Here is a 15,000-nt window from a genome sequence, read left to right as displayed (position 1 = left end):
AACCCTAAACTACACCCATACATTAAACCCTAAACTACACCCATACATTAAACTAACCCTAAACTACACCCATACATTAAACCCTAAACTACACCCATACATTAAACCCTAAACTACACCCATACATTAAACTAACCCTAAACTACACCCATACATTAAACCCTAAACTACACCCATACATTAAACCCTAAACTACACCCATACATTAAACTACACCCATACATTAAACCCTAAACTACACCCATACATTAAACTACACCCATACATTAAACCCTAACCTACACCCATACATTAAACTACACCCATACATTAAACCCTAACCTACACCCATACATTAAACCCTAAACTACACCCATACATTAAACTACAACCATACATTAAACTAACCCTAAACTACACCCATACATTAAACTAACCCTAAACTACACCCATACATTAAACCCTAAACTACACCCATACATTAAACCCTAAACTACACCCATACATTAAACTAACCCTAAACTACACCCATACATTAAACTAACCCTAAACTACACCCATACATTAAACCCTAAACTACACCCATACATTAAACTAACCCTAAACTACACCCATACATTAAACTAACCCTAAACTACACCCATACATTAAACCCTAAACTACACCCATACATTAAACTAACCCTAAACTACACCCATACATTAAACCCTAAACTACACCCATACATTAAACTAACCCTAAACTACACCCATACATTAAACCCTAAACTACACCCATACATGAAACCCTAAACTACACCCATACATTAAACTAACCCTAAACTACACCCATACATTAAACCCTAAACTACACCCATACATTAAACTACACCCATACATTAAACCCTAATCTACACCCATACATTAAACCCTAAACTACACCCATACATTAGACTACACCCATACATTAAACTAACCCTAAACTACACCCATACATTAAACTAACCCTAAACTACACCCATACATTAAACTAACGTTACCGCATGTGTGCACCCTAACCCTAAACTACACCCATACATTAAACTAACCCTAAACTACACCCATACATTAAACTAACCCTAAACTACACCCATACATTAAACTAACCCTAAACTACACCCATACATTAAACTAACGTTACCGCATGTGTGCACCCTAACCCTAAACTACACCCATACATTAAACTAACGTTACCGCATGTGTGCACCCTAACCCTAAACTACACCCATACATTAATCTAACGTTACCGCGTGTGTGCACCCTAACCCTAAACTACACCCATACATTAAACTAACGTTACCGCGTGTGTGCACCCTAACCCTAAACTACACCCATACATTAATCTAACGTTACCGCGTGTGTGCACCCTAACCCTAAACTACACCCATACATTAAACTAACGTTACCGCTAGGGATGCAACGGTACAGTTTTGCCACGGTTCGGTTTGTATCACGGTTTTTGGGCCACGGTAACGGTTCGGTTTCAATATATCAATATTATCTTGGCTCTAGCATACAGGAGGCTATATTTGCCTTTTCTATTTCAAATCAACAATGTGCTTCTACTTACACTTGCAGAGAAAATATTAAATGCATAGCCTGACACAGATGAAGCAGAATCACAAAAATGTATTAAAAGAAAAGAACACCATCATTGCCTTCTATCATAAACAGGCAATGTTATCCATAGTGCAGTGCAGCATAAAGTAATGTGTAGTTATTTATTTAATAAACTCACTGTTCTTCACACATTTAAAGAAAATACTTAACTGTTATACACCCTCAAAAAAGTAGTGAACAATTCTGAAAATCTTCTCAAAATAATTGGTGAGGTAGTATTATGTGTAGTTTCAAATGGATATTTGATTTGGGAGTGCCTGCCCTGTCCTCTTTTATGAACGTTAAAAATGTAAACATAGACACATAAAGTGCAGTGCAGCATTAAAAATATTAGAACAATGAAATGAACATTATTGCAACCTGTTGTCGGGGGGGGGGGGCAATATTCCGAGAAGAAAGTGGCAAATTTGCCACTTCACAAAGTGTCTGTTTCCCCTGTGTCTCCTGTCGTGTGTGTGTGTGTGTGTGTGTGTGTGTGTGCGTGTGTGTGACGAGTGGACGAGCGATTGACTGATTTAGCAGTGAGTTTATTGTTTTTCGAGTGGGCACCTCCCGCTGCCCGTAGCCTAGCATGTACAACGTCAGGAAAATAAATGACCCGAGTTTGGAATGACATGTCAGCCTCCCCATCTCCTATAACCTCCCATCCCTACAATATTTTCCAGTAAACTTTCAAAAAGAGAATACACTCAGCTGTGTCGGCGTCACGCTTTCTTAGGCTACTCTAGCGAGCAATCAACGCAGGGCAGAAACCACCGGTTACACTGTTACACACAGACTTTATAATGTGGCAAATGTTCGACCTTCTTAAGTGGCAAATTTGCGTCCTTACAAAGTATATATACGTGGCCCTAATACGCCGTCGTATTCGTTATGTCTTTGGGAATTATAGGAATATTGTTGTCGAAAGGCTGCAGCAATGGATGGTTGGGTTTTCGGTGGCAAACTAACTCTCCGTGCTGCTCCACTTAAGGTTACAGCCGGGTGATGAAGGCGCAAGTGGGCCGACATGTTGGATGTGTTACCTTTATTAGGTGATCGTTGTGAAGCAGTGCTTGCAATGCACACTGTGCTTTGTTTACTGACGGTCTTTTTGCCTTGTTCGTGGGCTACTTCAAATGTCGCCATGATCATGCAGCCGCCGGTAAAGTTTGTTTCTTCTCACATGACTCCTTCATTTGCATTTCAACGCGCTTATTGGCTCTTGGGAAATTCAGTAAAATTCTGATTGGTTGTTGCAAGGTTGACGAGAGGCAAGCTGAACAGTCAGAGAAAACGCATCCCCCGGGTCCTAAGCACTCCTCTCTATCGCTCCTAGGCTACGCGCGCGCAATAACCTTGTATTAAATAAAAAGTTTAATGTTGCGTATACCGAAATATTGCGGTTTAGGTGAGTCTATTGAACCGAACAGGCCAAACCGAACGGTTCAATAAATTATTGAAAACCGTTGCATCCCTAGTTACCGCGTGTGTGCACCCTAACCCTAAACTACACCCATACATTAAACTAACGTTACCGCGTGTGTGCACCCTAACCCTAAACTACACCCATACATTAATCTAACGTTACCGCATGTGTGCACCCTAACCCTAAACTACACCCATACATTAAACTAACGTTACCGCATGTGTGCACCCTAACCCTAAACTACACCCATACATTAAACTAACGTTACCGCATGTGTGCACCCTAACCCTAAACTACACCCATACATTAAACTAACGTTACCGCATGTGTGCACCCTAACCCTAAACTACACCCATACATTAAACTAACGTTACCGCATGTGTGCACCCTAACCCTAAACTACACCCATACATTAAACTAACGTTACCGTATGTGTGCACCCTAACCCTAAACTACACCCATACATTAAACTAACGTTACCACATGTGTGCACCCTAACCCTAACACAAACTAACGTTACCGATACACTGTTACACTGACACAAACTAACGTTACCGCTATTTCCAGCTAATTACAGCATTGCAGATGCACACGCAGGTTGTTAGCGGTAGCCTGTTAAACACTAGCCTGGAGACCAGACTTTCTTCTTCGCAGAGAGTCTGGCCTAGCTCCATTGGCAAACATTTATTTCCCGGTTTGTGGACGCTTGTCTGAAATTTGAATTCATTGGAGTTCAATCGCTAACGTTTGGTAATGATAACCACGGGAGACACAATGATAACGATAGGCTTGAAACTTAAATGTAATTGCTCTTGGGATTAGTTGGATACATTTAATCACTACATAGACTTTGGGTCATCCTTAATATTTCTCTAGTTTACAGAAAGTCTCTATCTCTTATCACTTTTAAGTTAAAGCCTTTTGAAGTTAATATGTCAAAATTGAATGTTTTTGGAAAAAAACTCTGGCGCCTAAAGGGTTAAGACCAGATCACATAACTGAGCTTGTAACAGTTCATGCAGGTGAATACTGCTCTGTGCACGCACCCATGTAGTCCTCCATATCCATATTCATGCTGTGACAAACGCATCTCTGTTCCGTGCTCCTCCTCCTCAGCACCATCTTGGACTGCAGGGTTTGCGGTAACAGCTGTAATGCACTCAACATCATTCTGTCTCTCAGTGGCATTGACGACAGCGCTAATTACTTCAGGTGAATACTGCTCTGTGCACTCACCCATGTAGTCCTCCATATCCAGGTGTGTGCGGGACAGGAAGTCGGCGTCGATGTTCACTTTTCCAGGTCTGTACTTCAGGGTGATGTTAAAGTCTGTTATCTCCCTCAACAATGGAATTCTCTTCTCTGATTGGCTGATGGGGTGGCCATTAACTTCGTATAACCTGCTACCTCTGAAGTAGTTCCCGTATCACACTTGAATATTAATTCGCCAAACTCGTTGCTAAGTTTAAATGAACTGTCACGTTGCATCCAAGCTGAAATACAGACGTGCAGAACCATAGTAACATTGTAGCATATGACGGAGGTGGATTGTAGCTAGTTGGATGCCATGTAGGCTATAAAAGTAGCGATCTTTCAAAGTTAAAGTTAATCAGAATCCTGGGAAATGCCCCCTTGACAACGGCAGAGATAGAACTAACGACTGGCTTTTGGCCGTAGCAACTAGCCATTTAGAACTAACGACTGGCTTTTGGCCATAGCAACTATCCATTTAGAACTAGTAACGGCAGTTTTGTCCTGCAAGTAGAAAGTTGATATGTGGCGGAAAGTAGTCCCACAGTCAAGACAGTTTTAGCGATGTTAACGGACGCAACGGTGGAATAAAACGATGTTCTAAATATACAGGTTATGAATGCAAACGGGAGATAAGCGGGATAACGGCCTTCGAGGTCGACCGGTTCGATGGAAATAATGGCACGGCGGAGGTAACTCCGTCTCCGTGCTTCGCACGTCGCCGGAGTTCTAGACCTCCACCTAGCCATTATTTCCATCGAACCGGTCACCTCGTCGGCCGTTATCCCTTACTTAACTCCGACACCCATCGATGCCCTGTTGCATTCAACTTCGCCGTTGTCATCACATAAGTAAGTGGGTTGTTGTCACTGTAAACAGTTACTGCAGGAGCATAAAACAGGTAATCTCGGAAACACTCTGTGACTGCCCATTTTAGGCCTAAAAATTCCAACTTTCCTGAGTGTAGCCTGTATGTGTTTAAAATGGCTAGCTGTGATAGTAACAGGTGTTTAAAAATAGTCATGGCAACAGGACAGCATGCTATGGAGCTGTAATCAGCAGCAACAGGACAGCATGCTATGGAGCTGTAATCAGCAGCAACAGGACAGCATGCTATGGAGCAGTAACAGGACAGCATGCTATGGAGCTGTAATCAGCAGCAACAGGACAGCATGCTATGGAGCTGTAATCAGCAGCAACAGGACAGCATGCTATGGAGCTGTAATCAGCAGTAACAGGACAGCATGCTATGGAGCAGCAACAGGACAGCATGCTATGGAGCTGTAACAGGACAGCATGCTATGGAGCTGTAATCAGCAACAGGACAGCATGCTGTGGACAAAATAAAAAAAATTAAGCTGTAGCCTAGGCCTACTTAAATAAATAGGCCTATATGAATAATAATAATAATAGGCTAATAATGTAAAATAGGTGGGTAAACCCGCTAGACATCCAAAGTCGTAAAGGCATGTCTGATGTGTAGCCATGCAGTGTGTGTGTGTGTGTGTGTGTGTGTGTGTGTGTGTGTGTGTGTGTGTGTGTGTGTGTGTCTGTGTGTGTGTGTGTGTGTGTGTGTGTGTGTGTGTCTGTGTGTCTGTGTGTCTGTGTGTGTGTGTGTGTGTGTGTGTGTGTGTGTGTGTGTGTGTTGATGTAAACTAAACGAGGTGACACACACAACCACGGCGAGGTGTCCTCTAAGGCCTGTCCGTGGAGCGAAGGGGAGGGTAGCCCACTTCGTCACACACGGCGTTCTCTTTGGGCTGCCGTAACCTTTCAATTAGTAGCGAACGCGTCCCTTCAGGCGCCGAGCCTGCGAGCTGTCGGAAGCACTCCAGCACTTCATCAAATGGGAATTGTGGATTACGCTCGTCCTTCTTGAGATTTTTTCATCAGAGAACCTACCGATTAACGCGTTTTACTTCGTGCAGGGAGGGTCAGAGAGATCGAGAAAACTTGAAGGTAACAGCCAGCTCGATGACCGCTTGCCAACATTGTCGTGCATCTGCCTTTGATAACCTTGTTGCGTTTCTCACGGCAGTGAGACGATTCGTCCCATGAGTGTGGAATAGCCTTTCCTGTCTAACAAGTTGTCGAAACAGGAGCCACGCATTGATTAGTCCATGTTAATACAGGCTAGCTCATCTTGCTTTACTCTGAATAACGACTAATAGTCCATGGGCCAGACCGGCTACCGGTACCATCTGGGTGGGCAAATTCTAGTTGTGATTTTTTAATACCTACACATCCCTAGTTTATGTTTTGATGTGATAGACTTCTGAGATTGGTAGCTTTTTAGTGGTTATCACCTAATGAAGTACACCACCCTCTACATTAAATCACATTTTAGACACTTGGTGCATATCCTGGTTGAACCCATGGTTAAGATACTTATCAGTGTTGTATAATATTGAGTGTGGTATCATTTTAAAGAATACATCCTAAGCTTTCATTCAAGCACATTGGTGGAGCCCTCTGATTAACACAGAGGTCACTGGAGCTCTTTGAGGCAACAAAAACACAACATTTTCAACCATTTCCGCCTAAACTATACACTTTCTTTATGCCCTGTGGCATCAGAGAATATTACAGACACAAAAGACAGAAACTAAAGTACTCTCAGGACTCCAAGGATTCAAAAAATGTATGCTTTACCCATACTACTCCATTAAGGGATGTAATTTCAGGGCCAAACTAAAAAGGATGACCAAAATAAGAAGCAGGGCCAAAATTCCGCAAATGGAACGCCTCGGCCCCCTTCTGTTTCCTCTCCTTCACAATCTTTTCATGGCCAGTAGAAGAGTTGTGGATCTTGTACACATGAATGTCACAATTCTTCTCTGTGACAACATACAGTGCATTTCCCCACCTGTCTGCTAGTTTTCTTTTACCACATTCCTCCATATTCGGGATTTAAAGTGAGACACTACAGGTGAATAGGGTAAAATTTTAAAATAATAGATATCACCATGAAACTTCCTCAGTTGATTACTTACACAAGTATGAAAAACAAGTATTGCAAGTTTTTAAAATGTGTATGTTTAATTATGCAAATGAGGAGTTGTCTCATTAAATATGCATGATTTGCATATATTTCCAGTAGATAGATTTGAACATATGATAAAGTCAGGCGCACAATCATTTTGTTTACAAACAAGATTAAAATTACAGGGGGATTTCAGGATATCTGCTTTCATTACCTAGGAAATCAAAATATACTGTCCATAGTAAAAAATATTATTATTTTTATTATTAAAATGTCCCATAAATCAGGCCAGGAATGATTAACTAACAAATTCCTCTGTAATAGCTGTAGGCCTATGTGTGTATAACTGGAAAGTTCGGTGTACATACATGTAGGTGCTACAGTACATACAATGCCTTTAGAAAATCATCATACCCCTTTGAAATAGTTACTTTATTTGTCTTACAGCCTGAAATCAAAGCCCATTTTTATTTACAAATTTAGCATCAAACATCAAAATAATTAAAAAAGGCAACAGTTCTGAAAATTTATTTAAAAAAATGAAAAACTAGAGTAACAGGGTTGGAAAAGTCAGCATATCCCTGATTTAATACTTTGTAGAGCTTCCTTTTACTTTGATTACAGCCATCAATCTGTTTAGATATGTCTCTATTAGCTTTGCACCCCTAGATTGGGGAATATTTGCCCAAACTTCCTTGCAGAATTGCTCAAATTCAGTCAAATTCTGTGGGGAATGGTGATGGACTGCTGTCTTCAAGTCAATCCACAGATTTTCTACAGGATTTAAGTCAGGGCTTTGACTTGGTCAATCAAGGACATTCAACTTCCCATCCTTAAGCCACTGCTTTGTTATTTTGGCAGTATGTTTAGGATCATTGTTGTGTTGGAAGGTGAATGACCTGGCCATCTTCAGTTGTCTAGCAGAGGGACACAGGTTTTCTTCAAGAATTTGGTTGTACTTGACAGCATCCATTTTCCCTTTTATCTTGACCAATTGCCCAGAACCGCTGAAGAGAAACATCCCCACAGCATAATGTTGCCCCCACCATGCTTCACAGTAGGTATGGTGTGTTTTGGGGCGGTGTACTGCGTTTGGTTTTTGCCAAACATAGCGCTTGGAGATTAGTGCAATATACACTGGAATGTTCTGCTACCATGTAGATAAGGCTTTATGGCAGATGAGACTAAGATTTAACTTTTTGCACTGAACTCCAGGCGCTATGTTTGACGAAAACCAAACACAGTACTGAGTTATGGACATACTCAGAGTCTGCTAAGGGCCTTGGTGGGCAGTCCAGTCAGAATACCATTGCAGTAGTCCAGACAGGAGGTGATTAAGGCATGGATGGGTGTTACTGAATGTGTGAGTGAAGGCCAAAGTTATGAGATGTTTCTGAGGTGGTAGAAGGCGGACTTGGTGATGTTGATGTGGGACTGGAAGGATGACGCCTCAGGAGATGGGGAAATGGATCAGCCTTCCACAACCAGGGCCAGGTCTCCAACTTTCCTGAGCAGTGGTGTAGGGTCTGCCACCATGAGCTCTGTCCTATTACTGTTGAGTTTGAGTAAGTTTGTGGTCATCCATGATTTGAGTTCCTGCAGGCAGTTTACAAGTTCTGTGGGTGGGAGCTGGCATAAGGAGTTTGTGCTGATATAAAGTGTCATCGGTATAGCAGTGGAAGCTGAGTTCATGGTTACGGATAATATGACCTAGGAGTAGCGGGTGCTAGATCAGAGTTGGAGCCATTGAGAGTGATAAATTGTTTCTGGTCTGTGAAGTAGGACTGGAACCAGGACAGTGCTGTGCCACTAAGGCCGATGAGCTCAGAAAGGTGATGAAGCTGGATGGTACCACACCAGAGATGCATTTATGATGTTTTCCACTAGATGACAGAGCATGGGAAGACAGGTCTTGATCAGGGTGGTGGACATTAGGTCAAGGCTGCAGTTGAGGTCTTGGCTGAGGTGACCAGTTTTTTTTACTCGGTCGGCATCGAGTGGAGAGAAGGCGGATAGGCAGCACTGAGGTGAGCCGGCAGCTGAGTGGTAAGAATCCTGTTGGGGCAGTGTGGGGCAGAGCCCAGGAGACTGGAGCTGCCCATGGATGGTGTCCACTTTCTGCTGGAAGAAATCCAGGAACCTGGGGCCTCATTTGTAAAATGTTCTTACACACAGATTTGATCTTAGACTGTGCGTAAGCTCAAATCCATGGCAACGCTCAGATTTACTATAAAAAAAACCCCCATCTTTGACATGGAAAAGTATCTCCACGTCAGGTTCCAATTTCAAAATTCCATACAATTTCATACAAAGACCAACAATCTCATGTCTTCCTTTGCCATATGCATGATCAATATCAGATGAAGTAATTCTTAAAGATTGGACAGCACTTAACACGTATGCTGTGTTAAATAATTTAGCATATCAGCATTCCCTGCTAACTAATACATATACTGTACAGTAGCTCTTAATTCATAATTCTAACTCTCACAGGAGAAACACACAGAGTTCATAATTCTCAACCAAGCCACTCCCCAGGTTATGGCTATATCCTGAAGCCTCACAGCCTTGGCCATGGTGGCGGGCTTAATGTTATGCATCGTGCTCACATCCTGGTCAAAGTCAATATGACCTCCTTTGAATGTGTTCACTTCACGTTGTCTGGGTCCACACGGCCCCTAATCTACTTCGACGCTATCTGACTCCATAGCGACTCATCTCGTCACCCACCACCCTTACCCTTAGTTGAACACTACAACCATGCCCTCTCTCTCAGGACTTTGTAGCACCTCTCACCACATGTTAGTGTCTTTCTCTGGTCCTTTCCCCTGGTTCATCCTTGAGCACCGCAGGATGAAGACCACAGGGTGTAGGCTCGAGAGACGATACAGAAGATCCAACCTCACTGTCCATCGTGAAACATTTAAAGAACACGTCACAAACTACAAAGAAGCCCTCTCTCAGGCAAAAACAAGATATTACTCCACACTCATCAATAACCATCAAAACCACCCCAAATTGCTCTTCTCCATCATCAACCATCTTCTTCACCCTCCTGATGCTGCTAAACCCTCAGATGCAACTGACCTCTGCGCCAGGGGCCTCATTAATAAAAATGTTAAGTAGAAGTTCATTTGATCTTAGATCATCTCTGGAATTATCGTATGTGTGATTCAGAAAAAAACAAACGTACACACAAAAAAATATGTGTAGGCCTAGCCTATGCCATCTGATATCAACTAGCTTACATTTATGCACTGTCATTTCTAATAGTTTCTAATTATGATTTTCCAAGCAGCGCATTCTGGAATGAGATTCTATGCATCCATGTCCATTGTCATTTCTTCTGCTTGCAGTAATGTGGTATGCAATGTGTGATACATTTGGTAGATTTACTTAATAGAAAATAGTAGGCTACCTTATGAAAGACCTCTAGGCCTATGTTAAGGTACAGTACGTTTCCAATATGACCCAGGGTCATAAATTGCTGACATAGCCTAAAGCGTACTAAATTATAAGCATGATATGTCATGTAGGCCTAACGTCTCTTTTGGGATAGGCTATGTTTAGGCTATGTTTTTGCTAAAGTGAAGTATAGTATAGAAGTAGTTTGCCGGTCATTCTTCATTCCTTCTGCACGTCCTTCTGCATTTGTTTTCCAGTGCCCTTTCCAGTGCCCTAAACATTGCCCTTTATAGTTTGATATAGGCCTACCTTTAGGCTATCTATCTTTATATTTCTGCCTACATTATCCAAATTGTCACTATCCAAGTATTGTCATCTGATCTCGGGCACTGCCATCAGTCATAGAGCAAACAGGTGCGCGCTCTGCAAAAACCTTGGGCAACTCTAAATATGAAGATCAGAGGATAACTTCTGTCCCTTGGTGATGTATAGATGATGCCAAACTATCTGTCCATTATTGCTCATTCAAATATGATCTTTTTGTGACGGAGCCATGAACACAAATGTCATATTTTCCTTTCCTAAACAACACTTTACGGTCAATATTACATTGATTGGAACATGAAATATATCAATTACTTTATGGTAGGCCTTTGTGTTTTTTCAGATGTTATGAAATAGGTTAGGTAGGCTATAGGCCCATGTTTTTTCTCACTTTTCTAAGCAGGCTAGTTAGCTCAATAGCAGTTTCACATCAAATCATGAAATATTAAAAAACATGTTAGTTGGTCACAGTCTCATGACACACCATAATTACATTAATACTTGTTTTAATCCCTTGTGCCAAAATCCAAGGTAAAAATATATTAAGAAGCCTCTGCCCAAATGAACTTAAAGGAGTAAGCTAACCAACAATCTGCCAACTAATGGTCACAAACACACCAGTATACTGCTGACAAATGGCCAATCGAACAGCAGTATACAGTATGCAGCATGTCATTGGGTTTATCAAGTGGGCACCCTCATTCACCGATGTTTCATTAAGTTAGGCCCACGACACCTCATGAAGGCTTAACAGTGAAACCAGCGTCCTGGAGACACTCCCCTCCATGCTGCCACCATAATAACACATTGCAATATCCAATATCCAAATACTTTTAACCAACCTAGGCATGGTCTAGGCTGGTTAGGTTGGTCCGTCCCGCGTACTGAACCATAGCCCTAGAAAACCCTAACCCTAACAGTCCGTCACAAACACAAAACAAATAAGACAGTTAGCTACCTTAGCTTGCACCCCAGGAAGTCTAACTCCTCCTAACCCACAACCATTCACTTGCTTGTTCTGCTGCCAGGGACATGGTTACCACCTGCCTTAGACTTCGACCACAAATGCCCAATTCAGAAAGAAAGCCAATAGCAGATCTGGCCACAAACCCATGTGCGCCGATTTCAATAGGCCTTAGTCATGCACTCCAACCTTGCTGGGCTGCCTCCTCTGCTATTTCAGTGTATTTTGCTCTTTTCAACTCATTGGCCTCTTCTACTCATAATAATATTACAACAAACGTTTCCACAGTGTGTAAACACATATAAGTCCTTGGGGTGGTGTTGGAATATAAGATTACAAAATAAGACATAGACAGATACGTACCTGAAACAGGGATGATGTGGAGGTCACAACAATATATGACAGTTGACATAAGTGATATTATATGATACAAAATACAAAATTGATACATATGGGGAGGAAACAGAAGGGGGCCGAGGCGTTCCATTTGCGGAATTTTGGCCCTGCTTCTTATTTTGGTCATCCTTTTTAGTTTGGCCCTGAAATTACATCCCTTAATGGAGTAGTATGGGTAAATCATAGATTTTTTGAATCCTTGGAGTCCTGAGAGTACTTTAGTTTCTGTCTTTTGTGTCTGTAATATTCTCTGATGCCACAGGGCATAAAGAAGGTGGAAAGTTTAGGCGGAAATGGTTGAAAATGTTGTGTTTTTGATGGCTCAAAGAGCTCCAGTGATCTCTGTGTTCATCAGAGGGCTCCACCAATGTGCTTGAATGAAAGCTTAGGATGTACTCTTTAAAACGATACCACACTCAATATTATACAACACTGATAAGTATCTTAACCATGGGTTCAACCAGGATATGCACCAGGTGTCTAAAATGCGATTTATTGTAGAGGGTGGTGTACTTCATTAGGTGATAACCACTAAAAAGCTACCAATCTCAGAGGTCTATCACATCAAAACATAAACTAGGGATGTGTAGGTATAAAAAAATCACAACTAGAATTTGCCCACCCAGATGGTACCGGTATGCTATATTTTGGGTCTTTGGCCCATGGACTATAACGGATTGTTGATGTTAATGTATGCTTCAGCAGCAGTCTATGGAAATTTCCCGATAGCTGTCGGCGCTGTGTTCATGAAAGCCCACTTGATCTCTTAACTGTTAATAACTAGTAGGCTAATAGCTTATGACAAATTGAAAGAATTATAGCGGGTGTTATGATGTGTAGGCTATTAATTTCTGCTGATGTAAGATTGATTGGAAGCTTTTTGAATGTGCACTGCTTTAGCCCTAGCTGTTCAAGAGGTAACCCAACATCTCCAACAAAAGGCTAATGGTCACATATTTCCATAGACTATTAATTACCCCCCTATGTCAGCTTCCACAATATTGGCAGGTTCAACCAATAACCGCTATTTAAATATTTAAAGATGTTATAAAGCTATCTACAAATGATTGGTCAGTTGACTGCAATTAAAGTTGCCCCTATCTATCTGGGTAGACAGTAAATACTCACTAAACAATCACTAATTTGTTTTTATTGCACTATTAAATGCATTTACAATGTTCAGTAGACCGAGTCATAGTCATTGCTAAGGAAGCTAGTTGTTTACGGCAACGATGTAGGATACCTCGCACGCACATACAGAGAGACAACAGCCCTCGGTCTCTTCAACATTGATAGGGAGTTGTCGGCGCTTTAAAAGGCGGGTCAAGTGATTATTGGCAGATTAAGGAACCAACAGACTCCTGGGGGTGTTGAACTTGCCTCCTGTGATTGACGCTGAGTTTATCAAACCAGAGATCTGAGGTCGCCCTTTTTAACCAATATTAAAGTTTCTAGGGAGGGAGAAGGGGTGCGAAGGTAACGTTTAATGAGACTCCATTGGGTTATAATCAGTGTCATGTCGGATTCATGTAAACTACAACATTGTAACAAAATGGCGTCTGTTTAGGTAACACGATCAAGCAGCAGCCCAGTAGTAGAGGTGAGTTATTTTGCTACCAGAGATATATGTTTGTGATTTGTGTCTCATTTATTGTGGTCGTAGGTTAATTGCCATGTTTACTTGTCGTCATAAATTTTCGGTAGTCATCTTGTCGGAAGTAGTCATAAACCATAGCACACAGCCTGGTGGCTTGATAGCGTCGCTGGAGGCTCTGTTGAGCGTCTGCCAGGGTGCTCTAACCGAGCTGGTGGACGTGGGCTTTGCGATCCGCTAACCAGCATGGTTGGCAGGTTTCTGAGCTTGATAGCTAACGGGTTAGCCTTCTAGCATGCCTCAAGATGCTGTACACACGGATGGCTAACGTTATGCTAATTTAGCTTTAGTCTTAACGGATTTGTCGACATACTTGAATTGTTAATAAACGTTAACAATTTGGAATGAAAATTAGATTGGACGAAGTCACTGGAGACTTTATTTACACCTTTAGTTTAGGAGTCAGTGTTGATGACGTTAAATTAACATTATCCCAACGCTACAATTAATGTTTAAGTGTGTTGGTGCACAATTAAGGTCACATTTTGAACATTATTTTCTTTTCATTGAGCTCTGCATCTATTGACAGGGTCGCTGTTATGTGAATAGCAGCTGTCCTTAGTTGTATCCAGGTTGGAAAAACGGCAACATCGTGTTCAGCAGTAGCCAAACCTTAACAGTTACGTTTAGTAAAATGGACAGCTATTTTAGCAGTCTGGTGTGAAGCCTTCTTCCCAGCTAGCTAACGTTACTGGAGTGTGGTGTGCGCTTTCCGTTCGACACGATATCCCAGTTAGATTTCCCAGCAAGCTTAAGTCGCGGAAAGCCAGGGCCAAGTTGCAATGTTTATTTATTCATGATCGTCGGTAGGTCCACTGTAGCCGAAGTTGGCTAACTGGCAGAAGAGCAATCTTGCGCAGGTCAGTTGCAAAACTCATCTGCCAATTAGCCGTGTAATTTTATTCACCACCGGCCATTAAGTCATTTGTGATGCTTAGTCGGTGATTTGTTGTTTAGACTCGTATGCGTGTGGACAAGTCTGGTGATCCAGCGCTTTTC

The 15,000-nt window shown here is 41.9% G+C and overlaps 1 protein-coding gene across 5 annotated transcripts in view; it reads left to right on the top strand.

Annotated features, from left to right (window-relative positions):
* The first annotated feature begins 6,052 nt into the window (after positions 1–6,052).
* Positions 6,053–15,000, top strand: part of LOC134064201 (histone acetyltransferase KAT6B-like) — a 72,523-nt gene continuing 63,575 nt past the window's right edge. For 2 of the 5 annotated variants that reach the window (XM_062520031.1, XM_062520027.1), the window contains exon 1: positions 6,053–6,234. The gene's annotated coding sequence lies outside the window, so the exon portion shown is untranslated. Of the gene's footprint in view, positions 6,235–13,828; positions 13,948–15,000 lie in introns of those variants that run through there. The other 3 variants (XM_062520028.1, XM_062520030.1, XM_062520032.1) reach the window with 3 other exon arrangements.

Source organism: Sardina pilchardus, chromosome 18 (genome assembly GCF_963854185.1).
Source record: "Sardina pilchardus chromosome 18, fSarPil1.1, whole genome shotgun sequence".
NCBI lineage: Eukaryota > Metazoa > Chordata > Actinopteri > Clupeiformes > Clupeidae > Sardina > Sardina pilchardus.
Note: the sequence above shows the minus strand (reverse complement) of the source record. Positions and strands in the feature narration are given on the sequence as shown.